Source organism: Nicotiana tabacum, chromosome 19, assembly GCF_000715075.1.
Source record: "Nicotiana tabacum cultivar K326 chromosome 19, ASM71507v2, whole genome shotgun sequence".
NCBI lineage: Eukaryota > Viridiplantae > Streptophyta > Magnoliopsida > Solanales > Solanaceae > Nicotiana > Nicotiana tabacum.
In genome coordinates, this window is record NC_134098.1 from 37014661 (window position 1) to 37028256 (window position 13596).

Here is a 13596-nt window from a genome sequence, read left to right on the forward strand (position 1 = left end):
TAGTTGAGCGAGTATTGATCGAACTCGTTGATTTTCCTTTTGCATAATAAATCTCGGAATAGGGGAATCTTTCTTGGATATAAGATATCGGTAAAGAAGAAATATTTCTTTGTAAGTCATTATACATGTGTCCATGTTTCGTGTCAGGGCTTGGGCCAACTACATGAGTATGGTTTGTTTTGACCATTTGGCTCTTACAATTTTTCCTATCGGAACCCTGCATCGAACTTGATATATTTGAGGGCTAATGCCCCCCAGGATTCGAGATCGATTGTAAAGAGGCCTCGGATACTGTCGAATTATTTCTAAGTTAGCACGATCAATTGTTGCCTCATTAAAAACCTTGCCGAAAAACCCATTTGGGATAAAATCGGTCTAAGGGAAAAAGAGTGTAACGCGTGCTTTCAGACCTAGGCCTTTGTATTGAAGGATCCATCCTAGCTCCTGATCGGGCTCCTGCAGGGGTTAGTTTCGAAATATAAACGAATATGGGAGGGTCGTACCTTAGCAGTAGTATCGTTTTAGGTGCGACACATTCCAATTGCATGATAGTTGTTTGCCGTTTATAATACCGAGCTTGTATGATCCTTTTCTGCCGTTTTCGAGAACCTGATACGGTCCTTCCCAGTTCGGTCCTAGTTTTCCTTCGTTTGGATTTCGGGTACTGAGGGTGACTTTCCTTAGCATTAAGTACCCGAGTTAAAAATGGCGAAGCTTGGTTCTTCGATTGTAGTATCTTTCGATTCGCTGCTTTTGGGCGGCCAATTGGACGAGAGCATCTTCTCATTTTTCATCCGATAATTCGAGGCTAGTGTTCATAGCCTCTTTATTTGACTCTTCTGTTGTATATCGAAACCTGGTACTGGGTTTCCCGACTTCGATTGGAATCAAGGCTTCGGAGCCATATACTAAGGAGAACGGGGTTGCCCGCGTACTAGATTTTGATGTTGTTCGATATGCTCAAAGAACTTCGGGTAGGATTTCTCTCCATTTTCCCTTAGCATCGTTCAGCCTTTTCTTTAGATTTTGAATGATAGTTTTGTTCGTTGATTCGGCCTGTCCGTTCCCACTGGGGTGATACGGTGTTGATAATATCCTTTTTATTTTGTGCTCTTCGAGGAATTTTGTCACTTTGCGCTGCCGACAAACTGTTTCCCATTGTCATACACTATTTTTGCGGGTATCCCGAATCGACATACGATATGATCCTAGACAAAATCTATAACCTCTTTCTCTCTTATTTTCATGAACGCCTGTGCTTCAACCCATTTAGAGAAATAGTCAGTCATAAATAAAATGAACTTAGCTTTACCTGGGGATGATGGCAGAGGGCTGGCGATATCCATTCCCCATTTTATGAAAGGCCATGGGGATAGGACTGAGTGAAGCTGCTCTCCGGGATGATGGATCATTGGTGCAAAACTTTGACATTTGTCATATTTTCGAACAAACTCCTTTGCATCTTTGTCCATATCGATCTAATAATACCCTGCCCTGATTATTTTTTGGACTAATGAATCGGCACTAGAGTGATTTCCACAAGTGCCCTCGTGCACCTCACGTAGGACGTAGTCGGTGTCTCCTGGACCTAAGCATACTGCCAATGGTCTATCGAATGTCCTTCTGTATAATGTTCCATCTCCAGTCAATGTGAATCGATCAGCTTTGGTTCGTAGGGCCCTCGAATATTTAGGGTCCGATGGGAGCTTTCCATTCTTTAAGTATTCAATATACTTATTCCTCCAATCCCAGGTTAAGCTTGTAGAATTTATCTCGGCATGACCTTCTTCGATCACGGATCTCGAGAGTTGAATGACAGTCCCCGAGCTTATCTCGCCTTCCTCGACCGATGATCCCAAATTTGCAAGTGCATCGGCCTCACTGTTTTGTTCTCGTGGAACATGCTGTAAAGTCCATTCTCTGAAATGGTGCAAAGTGACCTGCACTTTGTCCAAATACCTTTGCATTCTATCCTCTCGAATTTCGAAGGTTTTGTTTACTTGATTTACCACCAGTAAAGAGTCACATTTGGCTTCAATGACTTCCGCTCCCAAGCTTTTAGCTAGCTCGAGACCTGCAATCATGGCTTCATACTCGGCCTCGTTGTTAGTCAACCTAGTAGTTTTGATAGATTGCCTAATGGTGTTACCCGTGGGCGGCTTTAAAACGATGCCTAGCCCGGACCCTTTTACGTTCGAAGCTCATTCCGTAAAAAGGGTCCATACCCCGATGATGTACCCAATTTCAATAAGAGTTCTTTTTCAACTTCGGGTACGAGGGTCGGCGTGAAATCGGCCACGAAGTTCGCTAAAATTTGAGACTTGACAGATGTACGAGGTTGATATTCGATGTCGTACCCACTGAGTTCAACGGCCCATTTGGCCAATCAGCCTAATAGTTCGGGCTTGTGCAAAACATTACGAAGTGGGTAAGTGGTCAATACGCATATAGGGTGACATTGAAAGTACGGTCGTAACTTTCTAGAGGCACTTATCAGTGCAAGTGCACATTTTTCTAAGTGTGGATATCTAGTTTCTGCTTCTCCTAAGGTTCGACTTACATAATAAACGGGAAATTGCGTACTTTGCTCTTCTCGAACTAGTACACCACTTACCACGATTTTTGATACTGCCAAGTACATGCAAAGTTTTTTGTCTATTTTTGGAGTATGAAGCAGTGGTGGGCTCGATAGATATCACTTTAATTCCTCTAATGCTTGTTGGCATTCCGGGGTCCAAGCGAAATCGTTCTTTTTTTTGAGTAGAGAGAAAAATTTGTGACTTCGATCTGACGACCTTAAAATGAATCGGCCTAAGGCAGCAATTCATCTAGTTAGCCTCTGCACGGCTTTTACACTGTCCACGATGGCGATGTCTTCGATGGCCTTGATTTTATCGGGATTAATCTCAATCCCTCGTTTTGATACCATGAAGCCGAGGAACTTGCCCGAACCTACCCCGAAAGCACATTTCTCAGGGTTGAGCTTCATGTTGTATTTCCTTAAAATCTCGAATGTTTCTTGCAAATGAGCCAAATGGTCCTCTGCGCGCAGGGACTTAACTAGCATGTCATCAATATAAACTTCCATTGATTTACCTATTTGTTCCTCGAACATTTTATTTACTAGGCGTTGGTAAGTAACTCCTACATTTTTTAGCCCGAAAGGCATCACATTATAACAATATGTTCCATACTTGGTGACAAATGAAGTCTTTTCCTGGTCTTCCGGGTTCATTTGGATTTGATTATACCCGGAATAGGCATCGAGAAAAGTAAGGACCTCGTGGCCGGCCGTGGCATCGATCATGCGATCGATGTTGGGCAGCGGAAAAGAATCTTTGGGGCATGCCTTGTTTAAATCCTTGTAATCTACACACATTCTAAGTTTGTTCCCTTTTTAGGGACTACAACTATATTGGCTAACCATTCGGGATATTTCACCTCCCGAATGGACCCTATCTTGAGAAGTTTAGTTACCTCGCCCTTTATGAATGTGTGCTTTACCTCGGACTGGGGTCTTCTCTTTTGCCTTACCGGTTTGAACCTAGGGTCCAGGCTTAGCCGATGCATCGTTATATCCGGTGGGATCCCTGTTATATCTAAATAGGACCAAGCAAAACAATCTATATTATCGATAAGAAATTGAATAAGCCTTTTCCTGAGTTCGGGGGTTAATCTCGTTCCCATGTATACTTTTCGTTCGGGCAAATGCTCGATTAGTATGACTTGCTCCAACTCTTTAATCGTTGATTGGGTAGCGTCGGAATCATCGGGAAGCGCGAAGGATCGAGGGATCCTTTGATCATCATCTTCATCGATCTTCTGATTTTCTGGTTGGGTTAAAGCTGATGTCTGTGATTGCTATTTGGCATCTCGTACCCCTTTTGAGTCTAATCCCTCTTTTGGCGATGGCAAGGATATCAGATTCGCTTCCTCGACAGCAAATATTTCTCTTGCGGCCGGTTTTTCTCCGTACACTGTTTTGACTTCCCCCGATATTGGGAATTTAAGAACCTGGTGTAGGGTCGAAGGTACAGCTCTCATGTTATGGCTCCATGGCCTTCCAAAAAGGGCGTTGTACCTCATATCGCCTTCGATTACGTGGAACTTCATTTCATGGATGGTCCCGGCCACGTTTATTGGCAGAATTATCTCGCCTTTGGTGGTTTCTGTAGATCGAGCTGTTCTACAACCTTCGATCTAATGATGTTGGTCGAGCTACCTGGATCAATTAACACACGCTTAACTTTAGTTTTATTCATAAGTACGGATATTACCAGTGCATCGTTATGAGGTTGTATGACTCCTTCTGTATCTTCATCATTGAAAGACAAAGTTCCTATGGGTGCATAATCCTGAGTTCGAGATCATTTTTCTCTCACAATCGATGTCTTAGTGAGTTTAAGCACCGGCCCTTGAGGGGTATCGACACCGCCGATGATCATGTGGATGACGTGATGTGGTTCTTCTTGTTCGTTTTGCTTGCCGAAATCCCTGTTTTTGAAATGGTCCTTCGCCCTGTCGCTTAAACATTCTCAAAGGTGCCCTTTATTGAATAACCGGGCTACCTCCTCTCTTAGTTGCCTGCAATCTTCCGTTCTGTGGTCATGGGTGCCATGATATTCGCACATTTGATGGGGATTCCTCTGGGCAGGATCGGTCTGCATGGGTCGAGGCCATTTAGTAACTTTGATGCGTCCGATAACCGACACGATGGCGGATGCATCAATGCTGAAGTTATACTCCGATAACCGAGGCACTTCCTTAGATCCGGTAGGCCTATCGAATCCACTTCTGTTCATCAGCCCCCGAGACCCTTGACCTCGATCACTTCTTGTCACACCCTAAAATCGAGGAGCGCGACCGTCTCTCAACCGAGTGAACCCGACCGAAGCCTGTTAGATTTCATTCTACCCAAACTCATCCATGAATAGAGATAATACATATTATCATTAATTAGACGGAAATGTGTTCATGTCTACAATACCAATTCATTTCCAATAGTTTCATCATTTTTAAAGTCTCAAATGGACAAGTAATACATCCACAACATAACATAGTTTGTCTTTCCCCAGCACCAATACACAACCCACACTATGTCTACGGAGCCTCTATAGATAAAGAAGAGTACAATGATAATGCCGGCAATAAGGCCCCGGCTATACCTCAAATAGAATACACAAAGTACAAAAGATTCATGACCCCGGAATAAAGTGGGGCTCACCAAGTCAGCTGGGAAGAAAGTGCACTGCTATCACTGATCAATATCTCCTGCTGTGGAACCACCTGCATCCATTGAAAGATGCAGCGCCCCCGACAAAAGGGACATTAGTACCGTCGAATAGCACTAGTATGTATAACTAAACATCCTCTCAATAGAATGACAAATAATACAAACAAGATTATCATAATGTCATTGAAAGCCTTAATCAAATCAAACCTCAATTTAGGATCAAAACAGTGTTCAAATTAATTTCCATATCTCACATTGGAAGATTTTTAGTATTGATATACCATTGTCCACAATACCAGTACCATTATTCACCATACTAATACCGCTATTCACAATACCATTATTCAAAAAACCAGTACCACCGTAGTCTCAACATGGAGTCCGATCACGATCCGACCGGCTAGGCTGTCTTATTTGAGACATCAATCCTTTTTATATCAAGCATCGCATTTCATATTACTTTCATATCTTTTCATTTCATTGGCACTAATGGCCATAATTATAAGGACATTCTTGGCATGTTGGCCATATTCAATATTTTATGCTCACTTTATCAATTTCAAATATCATTATCATCATCAACAACAAATACAACTCAAATCAAGGTGTGTAGTACCCATGTGAGTAATTTAGAGTCTAAGGCACATAAAGATATTTCACAAAAATTGGCATAATAGCCTTCATTTGAACTTGACTTAAAGTCGAAACATTATTAATGCACAACCCATATTTTAACACATCCTCAATTGGTAACATAATATGAATAAAACATTTAGGATGTTTGTTTAATATATAATCTTTTAGCCCAATCTTACTCGGAATGGCCAGTCTCATAATGAATCACTCGGGACTTACATAATTTACATGAATATCGTGGGATTCAATTCTAAGAGAAGCGTTTAGCCAACATACCTCACTTGAGCTTTCTTACACTCTAAATATTCCGGAATTCTTAGCAACTTCAATCTATTGTAAAAATATAACAAATTGAATCAAAATTAGGAAGGTGATCATGGTTCAAGCTCATTTGAGCATTTTATCAAATACTAAGTGTGCATTAAGGTTCCAAGGTCCCTTTTATGGAGAATTCCATCATCCCACAACCCAATATTTACCATTTTTAGCTCAACAATCTTCCTACACCTTTGATAATACATGCATGTAAAATAAATAACTCTCATGCCCAAAACTTATCTTGCTAGTTACCTATTTTTAGAAAATTTTAAAATTAGGGTTTAGGGTGTAGAATCTTACCTCTAGGATGAAGACCTAGTGAGCTTCCCTTCTTAATCTTCCAAAACTTGAGCAAGAATTGAAGAAAAATTATTGAAGAACACCTTCTCACTCTAGGGCACTCTCTCTCACTCTAAAATATCAGATTATGTCTCAAAAATGGCCCAAAGAGTGTATTTAACGAAATAGGGTCGGGTTTTAAAAACCCAAAAATGGAGCTCCGGAATAAGGTATGCGATCGCATAACCGATATGCGGACCGCATATCGGTCTCATAATTGGTTACAAAATAGCCAAAAGAACTGTCTGTGTATGCGGTCGCATAGTCGACCGCATAGTTGCTTCTAACTGACCCAATTAACTGCCTCACTCTGTGGCCATTATGCGATCCGCAGAGTGGTTCTGTGGTCGCATAATGGACCACAGAAATGCACTTTTCCACCAAAAATTTTCCTTTACTTTCCAGTGTATTGTTCAACCCAAAATGTCCGAACCTCAAACACGTAAGCCTAGTCCGACACCATGAAATATTATTTTCTTTGCAAACTTTGCCGGACTTTACACTTAAGTACTTCAAAATTTTTCGGGGTGTTACACTTCTTTTGTTGCTTTGTCCGGGGTTATGTCTCGATTCATTGATTCTGTGGTTTCCGTTATACGGTCGGTATCGATCCCAGATCAGACCTTGTTCTCGATTGATATCCCTTCGAGCAGCGGGTTCAGACCCCAACTGATTGTGCACGTCGGCCCAAGTGATAGCTGGGTACTCGATCAGGTTATGCTTCAACCGCCATGAAGCCGTCAAACTTCGTTCGTTCAAACTTTGAGTGAAAGCCTGAACAACCCAATCGTCCGTGACTGGGGGTAGATCCATTCGTTCTATTTGAAAACTAGACACGAACTCCCTTAGCATCTCCTTATCCTTTTGTCTTACCTTAAACATGTCCAACTTCTTGGTCTCGATTTTTATGGCCCCGACATGTACTTTTACGAAGGAATCCACAATCATAGAAAAAGAATCGATAGAATTAGATAGCAAGTTATGGTACCATATCATTGCTCCCTTTGACAGGGTTTCACCGAATTTCTTCAATAATGCGGATTCGATCTCATCATCCTCTAGATCGTTCCCTTTGATGGTACATGTGTATGAGGTGACATGTTCGTTGGGGTCGGTAGTTCCGTTATATTTAGGAATCTCGGGCATGCAGAACTTCTTTGGGATCGGTTTAGGAGCCGCATTTGGGGGGAAAGGCTTTTGTATGAATTTTTTGGAATCTAGGCCCTTCAATATTGGTGGTGCCCCTAGGATCTGATCAACCCTGGAGTTGTATGTTTCCACCTTTTTGTCATTTTCTTCGATCCTTCTTTCTCCCGATTCTATTCGTTTGGTCACTTCTTCGAACATCTTAGCAATTTCGGGATTAGTCCCCGACTCCTACTCATTTGATTTCACTGTAGCTAGTTCCGTTGTATAGGCGATTTCTCGGGGTTGACTGGGCTCCGTCCTACTCGGTATTTGGGTTTGACTCTGCAACTAAGCTATTGCTGCCTATTGAGCTTGCAACATTTCTAAAATCATTCGCAAGCTGACGCTGTTTTTCTCGACGTTATGGGTATCTCGACCTGCAGATCGAGTGCCACCATGAATGCTATTTTCGGGTTCAGAATATAGGTTCGCCTCAATAGACACATGCGAATTAATGTCTATCGGCACTTCGATTCGAGCTCCAACGGCATTGACAAAGGTCTTTCGACACTGGGTGTCAAGTTGTTGTTCTCATCTTGAAGACCAACTTCATTGTTGATAGGTAAGGCCATTTGATTAATAGTTAGTCGTTGCTAATCCGAAATCCAAGATACTTCCGGAAACAAGCGCAAAACAGTGTATTTTTGCAGATTCGTATCAAATAACCATTTTTATCCTTAGCCTCACGGTGGGCGCCAAACTGTTTACCCGAAAAACGGATAGAGTTGAATTTGTACGTAGTTCTAAGGATATATGGTATATCTTAATACAAATCGTAAGGATAAATAGAAATATCAAATACGGATTGCAAAGAATGCAAAATAAACAAGGTTGGAATGAAGATGATTTTTAGGACTAAGCAAGGTGAATCAATTTATGAAAATTAAAAGAATAACTCTTCAATATATGAGTATATGGTGCTTGAGTTACAATGTAAGCAAAGAACTGTCCTTTACAGAAATGTAGCCATCCTCTTTATAGTGAATGATCCTACTTTTAGATATAATTAAAAATACATAGTGGGAGACCCATGATAAATCAGTTTTTCCATAATTCCTGCCAGGATTCTCTCCTCTAGTGGGATTGCAACAGCTCTTGTCTGTGAGCTCGATATTGACTCGAGCTCGATTCTGACTCGGAGTCTGGTATCGATTCGGGGTCGATGTCGGTCGGTCTATGCATCTTAGGCTCGACAATTTCGCCTCGCCCTGTAGTTCGATTTGGATACGAGCTCGATAATGATGCCGAGCTTGTCATTGATCGGTCCTTGAACTCGAAGCTTGATGACATGACTTTGGACCTCGACCTGGTATTACGAAGCCGCCCTTCGATCAAAGTATCACCATACCGACCAGTCCGTACGACGGACTAATCGGTTTTGACCGTATACGGTGTTAATTATAAGTTATAACATTATTCCAAAAACATTGTAATATGTTTGCTTATATCAGTTTGAAAAATAAACGCAGCATTTTGTGAAAATATATCTACTTATATGCGGTAGAAGTCTACAATCACATGGAACATCTTCGTTATTTTGGTCCTCACGTGAACTAATATGAAAATTATTCTTTAAAACTTTTCAAATTAACATAAAATGAAAAATTATATTATACTACTGATAAAGTTCCAACATCTAGTCACTTAGTGCACCTACCTTGGCATGCATCTAGAACATCAGTTTCCTTTTTAGATTGCATAAACTTTGACAAAATGTTCAATTGAATTAATAGAACTCATAATTAAAGCAAAAAAAAAAAAAAAAAAAAATTCAAGAATACTTCAAATAAAATGTAGATAATGCGCAACAAGTTTGAATATTTTGTATATGTACCGAGTAATCATAATATCCCATATAAAGAGAGAGGAGTGAGGGAGAGAGGGAGAGAGAGATTACATATATTTGATGCACGAAATAGGTGCAGTAGTTTGATGGGTCAGAAGAAATGCAAATGTGCAAAGGAAATAAGTAAATCCTCATCCTAATACACTTAAACTAAAATTTTGAGCTGCTCAAAGACTAATCCTCAAAACTTGGAGGGTGTGCTTAAAATTGTCAAAAAGTCATAGGGGTCCAAGAAAATTATCCGAATAAAAAGATACTATTTTAAGGGTTTTATTGCTAAAAAAGATAAAAATAAGATGACAAGTCTTAGGAAGTGGTGAGCCACTCAGAGATGGAATTTGGATTATTTTGTTTGGTTTGTATTATTTGCTTGACTAATGCCAGTTGTGTAGATCTAAGCAACTTGTTACCGGCTGCCGGCTGCCGGCCTCTGCCTTAGGGTTTCGAGGAACCACTTCTCTCTTAAGGTATTTTTCATATTATGATTACTCAATTTTCCCTATACTCAAATTATACCATAACTAGGAAATTGAAATTAAATGATTAGTCCTCCTTTTTATATTTCTATCAATATATGACTAGCAAGTTTTTTTTAATTTATTCTAATAGCTAGAGATATCTTTGCAAAATTATTTTTTCCCACATTTCAATGATCTTAACAACTCGGCTGGTTCACCTTTATTTTTATTTCATTAATAATATGATTGGCAAATTATTGCATTTCATCATTTGTGCCCTATGCTGTAAAACTTGCACCTTATACCTGACGAATAATGTAGTCTGACATCATGAAGCCCTTCTTCATTTGGAAGTTACACTAGTTTAGTGCATTGATGAGATGTTAAAACAATTAGGAACAGTAATTATTGTCTAAATATATACTTAAGTTAATTTTTGTTTCTTTCCCTTCACGCCAGGCTGATTCAAATATTATAGCAAAATGAAAAGTAGGTAATTAATGTTTGACCAAGTATGATTGACCAGAGAGGACTATATCAAATTGTTGGATTATGTTTCATTCATTGAATTGAGTAAACTAAAAGCTAATTATAGTTTCAAAGTTAAAAGAGAAACGAACTTGCTACTTGACTCTAACAGAAGGGGAGGGAGAAAGAGAGCAAACATACTGTGAAAACGAAACCATTACAATCAAATAAAGTTTTGCTTGATCTTTAGACTGAATAAGTTCGAATTAGTGAAATATTACATCAAGAGCAAGCCTATGGTACATTTTGTGGGGTACATGAATTTGTTTCTGGGAGTTGAGTTAATTTTTTCTATTCAGAGTCCCAATTTGGTCGTGAATTTTGTGTATGTGGAACTACTATCTGTTGTTTATTGTGACGTCCTATGATTTGCGAGGGATAGGTGATGTTCTTTGTCGGATTAAGTAAGCGAGTTTATACAAATTAGTGATTTTGAGTCGAATATTGAGGGTAGGATGTTACAGTAGGATATTTTGTCTGTGTTTAATAAAAAAAAATTATTTTTGAAGTCAAAGAAATTAAATAAATTATTTGGATTTCTAACAACCGATTTGATTCACTTTTTCAAGTATAATCGATACAAAAAAAGAACAAATAATAATACGAAAATAAATTGACTGAATAAAGGAAATGAAAATCGTATTGATGCATGCAACCTTTCTTCTGTGTGAGAGAAATAATCTTCTCGAGGCCTCTGAATTGTTCCATGTTTTCGCAGGGAATTCTCGAAGGCTTTCCTTCAGTCTCCTCGAGGCCTCTGAACTGTTCGAATTCTAATTCCTGGTGAATGCCATAGCGGCCTAATTCTCTTCAATTTCCGGGAGCAACATTCTTTCCCTCTGGAATCGGTCAATGAAGTTTCGTAGTGACTTTGTCCTTATTTGTATAATCTTGAAGATATCTTACACGTGTTTTTTTTACCTATTTCTCTCTAGAATGGGCTTAGATGAAAGCATCTTCAAGTTCATCAAAAGAACTAATAAGATGTTCGTGTAAATGAGAATACCATGTTAGAGCTCTTTCTGTAAGTGTCTCCTCGAATGTTTTGATGAGCACTGATCCGTTCTCTTCCTTTATGAGGTCAATCCCTTTGATTCCGATTGTATACGCCATGATGTGATCACGAGGGTCCCAGGTGCCGTCATATTTTGGAATGTCGGGCATCTTGAATCCCTTTCACGGTTGATGGCATTCCGGAATTTATTCAATTTTTTTATTTTGTTCCTTGAGTTGCCTCTGCAAGGTTAGGATAGTATCTTGCCATTCAACGCTTAAAGTAATACATAGGCATCCAGCTCCGGCTTCTCCTAGAAGTTCTCGGGTTGCTATGTGAGCCGTTTTGGAGTTGGGGGTTCCATCAACAGTGTCTGTTCTCGGAGGCGGGGTCGGCATTATAGTTAGTAATAATGTGTTCGAAACTAAAAAATCAGAGAAGTAAAGAAACGTTTGTTCAATAAATAAAATATAAATTATTCCGAGCCCACAAGTTGATTGTGTGTCCCTAAAGAATTTAATCCCCTCACTGTTGCCTAAGATTTTGGATTAATTCCTCCCAGGATAGAACGGAATAACTATTCTGTGATAGCGATATTACAAATCACAGAACTTCAGCGAATTCAACAAACAAAGCAAATCATACTTGACACTTATGTTATTTTGAAAAAACAATGCAACAATGTAGAAAAAAAGGGGAGAAGTTTTCAGATTTTTCATGTATAAAAAATGAGGCCAAGCCTCTAAATTTATAGAAAATGAAAGGTTGAGATGAAGAGGTGCAACCCAAAAGGTGCCTCTTCCATTTCCCATTCACACCCCCTTAAAAAACCTAACAATCCCCCACATGAATGGGAAATGGCAATATGTTTAAAAAATATGCAAAAATTTGTGTGATTCGCAAGTAAGTATTAATCGCATCTAGATAAGTAGGTTTCCCTTTTAACTTTTCGCAGTGAACATATATCGGATATACTCGGTCAATCAGTAGATTTGATATTTTTGAACTCTCGAGTTTTAGTGTATACCTATACAACCATAAGTCATACAATCAGCCCTTTAACTGTCTTTGGTTCTCATTGTTGTGTTCGTTTCAGCCATGAACACCGCCTGGTTCATAAGTGCGTAGAGAACTGACCTTACAGAATTCTCCTTGAAGCGGCTTATACTTCACACTTACATAGGTGATTCCTAAACGTGTTATCCTGTAGAATCACTATTTGATATACTTCGTATCAAACTTAAAAATCATTAAAAATTTTTAATACTTTATCCTTGTTACTGAACATTATTTTCATCACGAGAACGAATCAAAATTTTATTTGACAATGTTGAACCGCCATTAATGACTTTGCTTGATCTTCTTGAACCTAGATCTTGGGATCTCCCATCTTCTAGGTAGAGTTACCGCCACACTAACCTGTCCTCGGCTATAGTCTCATTCTCTTCGATGATCTCTCAACTACCTGTCTAGTTAGGCCTTTTGTAAGTGGATCCGATACATTATCCTTTGACTTTAGATAGTCAATTGTGATAATTCTGCTATAGAGTAGTTGTCTAATGGTATTATATCTTCGTCGTATGTGACGAGATTTTTCGTTATACATAAGGCTTCCATCCCTTCTTATAACCGCTTGACTATCGCAATGTATGCATATAGGTGCCGAAGGTTTGAGCCAAAAAGGAATATCTTCCAAAACGTTTTGGAGCCATTCAACTTCTTCATCGGCCTTGTCTAAAGCTATAAGCTCAGACTCCATTGTAGAGCGGGCGATGCATGTCTGTTTGGACGACTTCCAAGACACTGCTCCTCCACCAATGGTAAAAGTGTATCCACTTGTGGATTTTGTTTCTATTGATTCGATGATCTAATTTGCATCAATATATCCCTCAATAACCGCGAGATAATTATTGCAATGCAATGCATAATCTTGGGTATATTTCAAATACCCCAAAACTCGTTTCATTGCTATCTAATGAGCTTGGTCGGTATTACTTGTGTATCGTTAAGCTTACTTATCGCACAAGTTATATCAGGTCTTGTACAATTCATGATG

The 13596-nt window shown here is 39.5% G+C and overlaps 1 long non-coding RNA gene across 1 annotated transcript; it reads left to right on the top strand.

Moving 5' to 3' along the window:
* The first annotated feature begins 9892 nt into the window (after window positions 1-9892).
* Window positions 9893-11465, top strand: LOC142173843 (uncharacterized). Its single transcript, XR_012703208.1, has 2 exons — window positions 9893-10027; window positions 11265-11465. It is a non-coding gene; the product is annotated as an uncharacterized LOC142173843 (long non-coding RNA).
* The last annotated feature ends 2131 nt before the right edge of the window (window positions 11466-13596 follow it).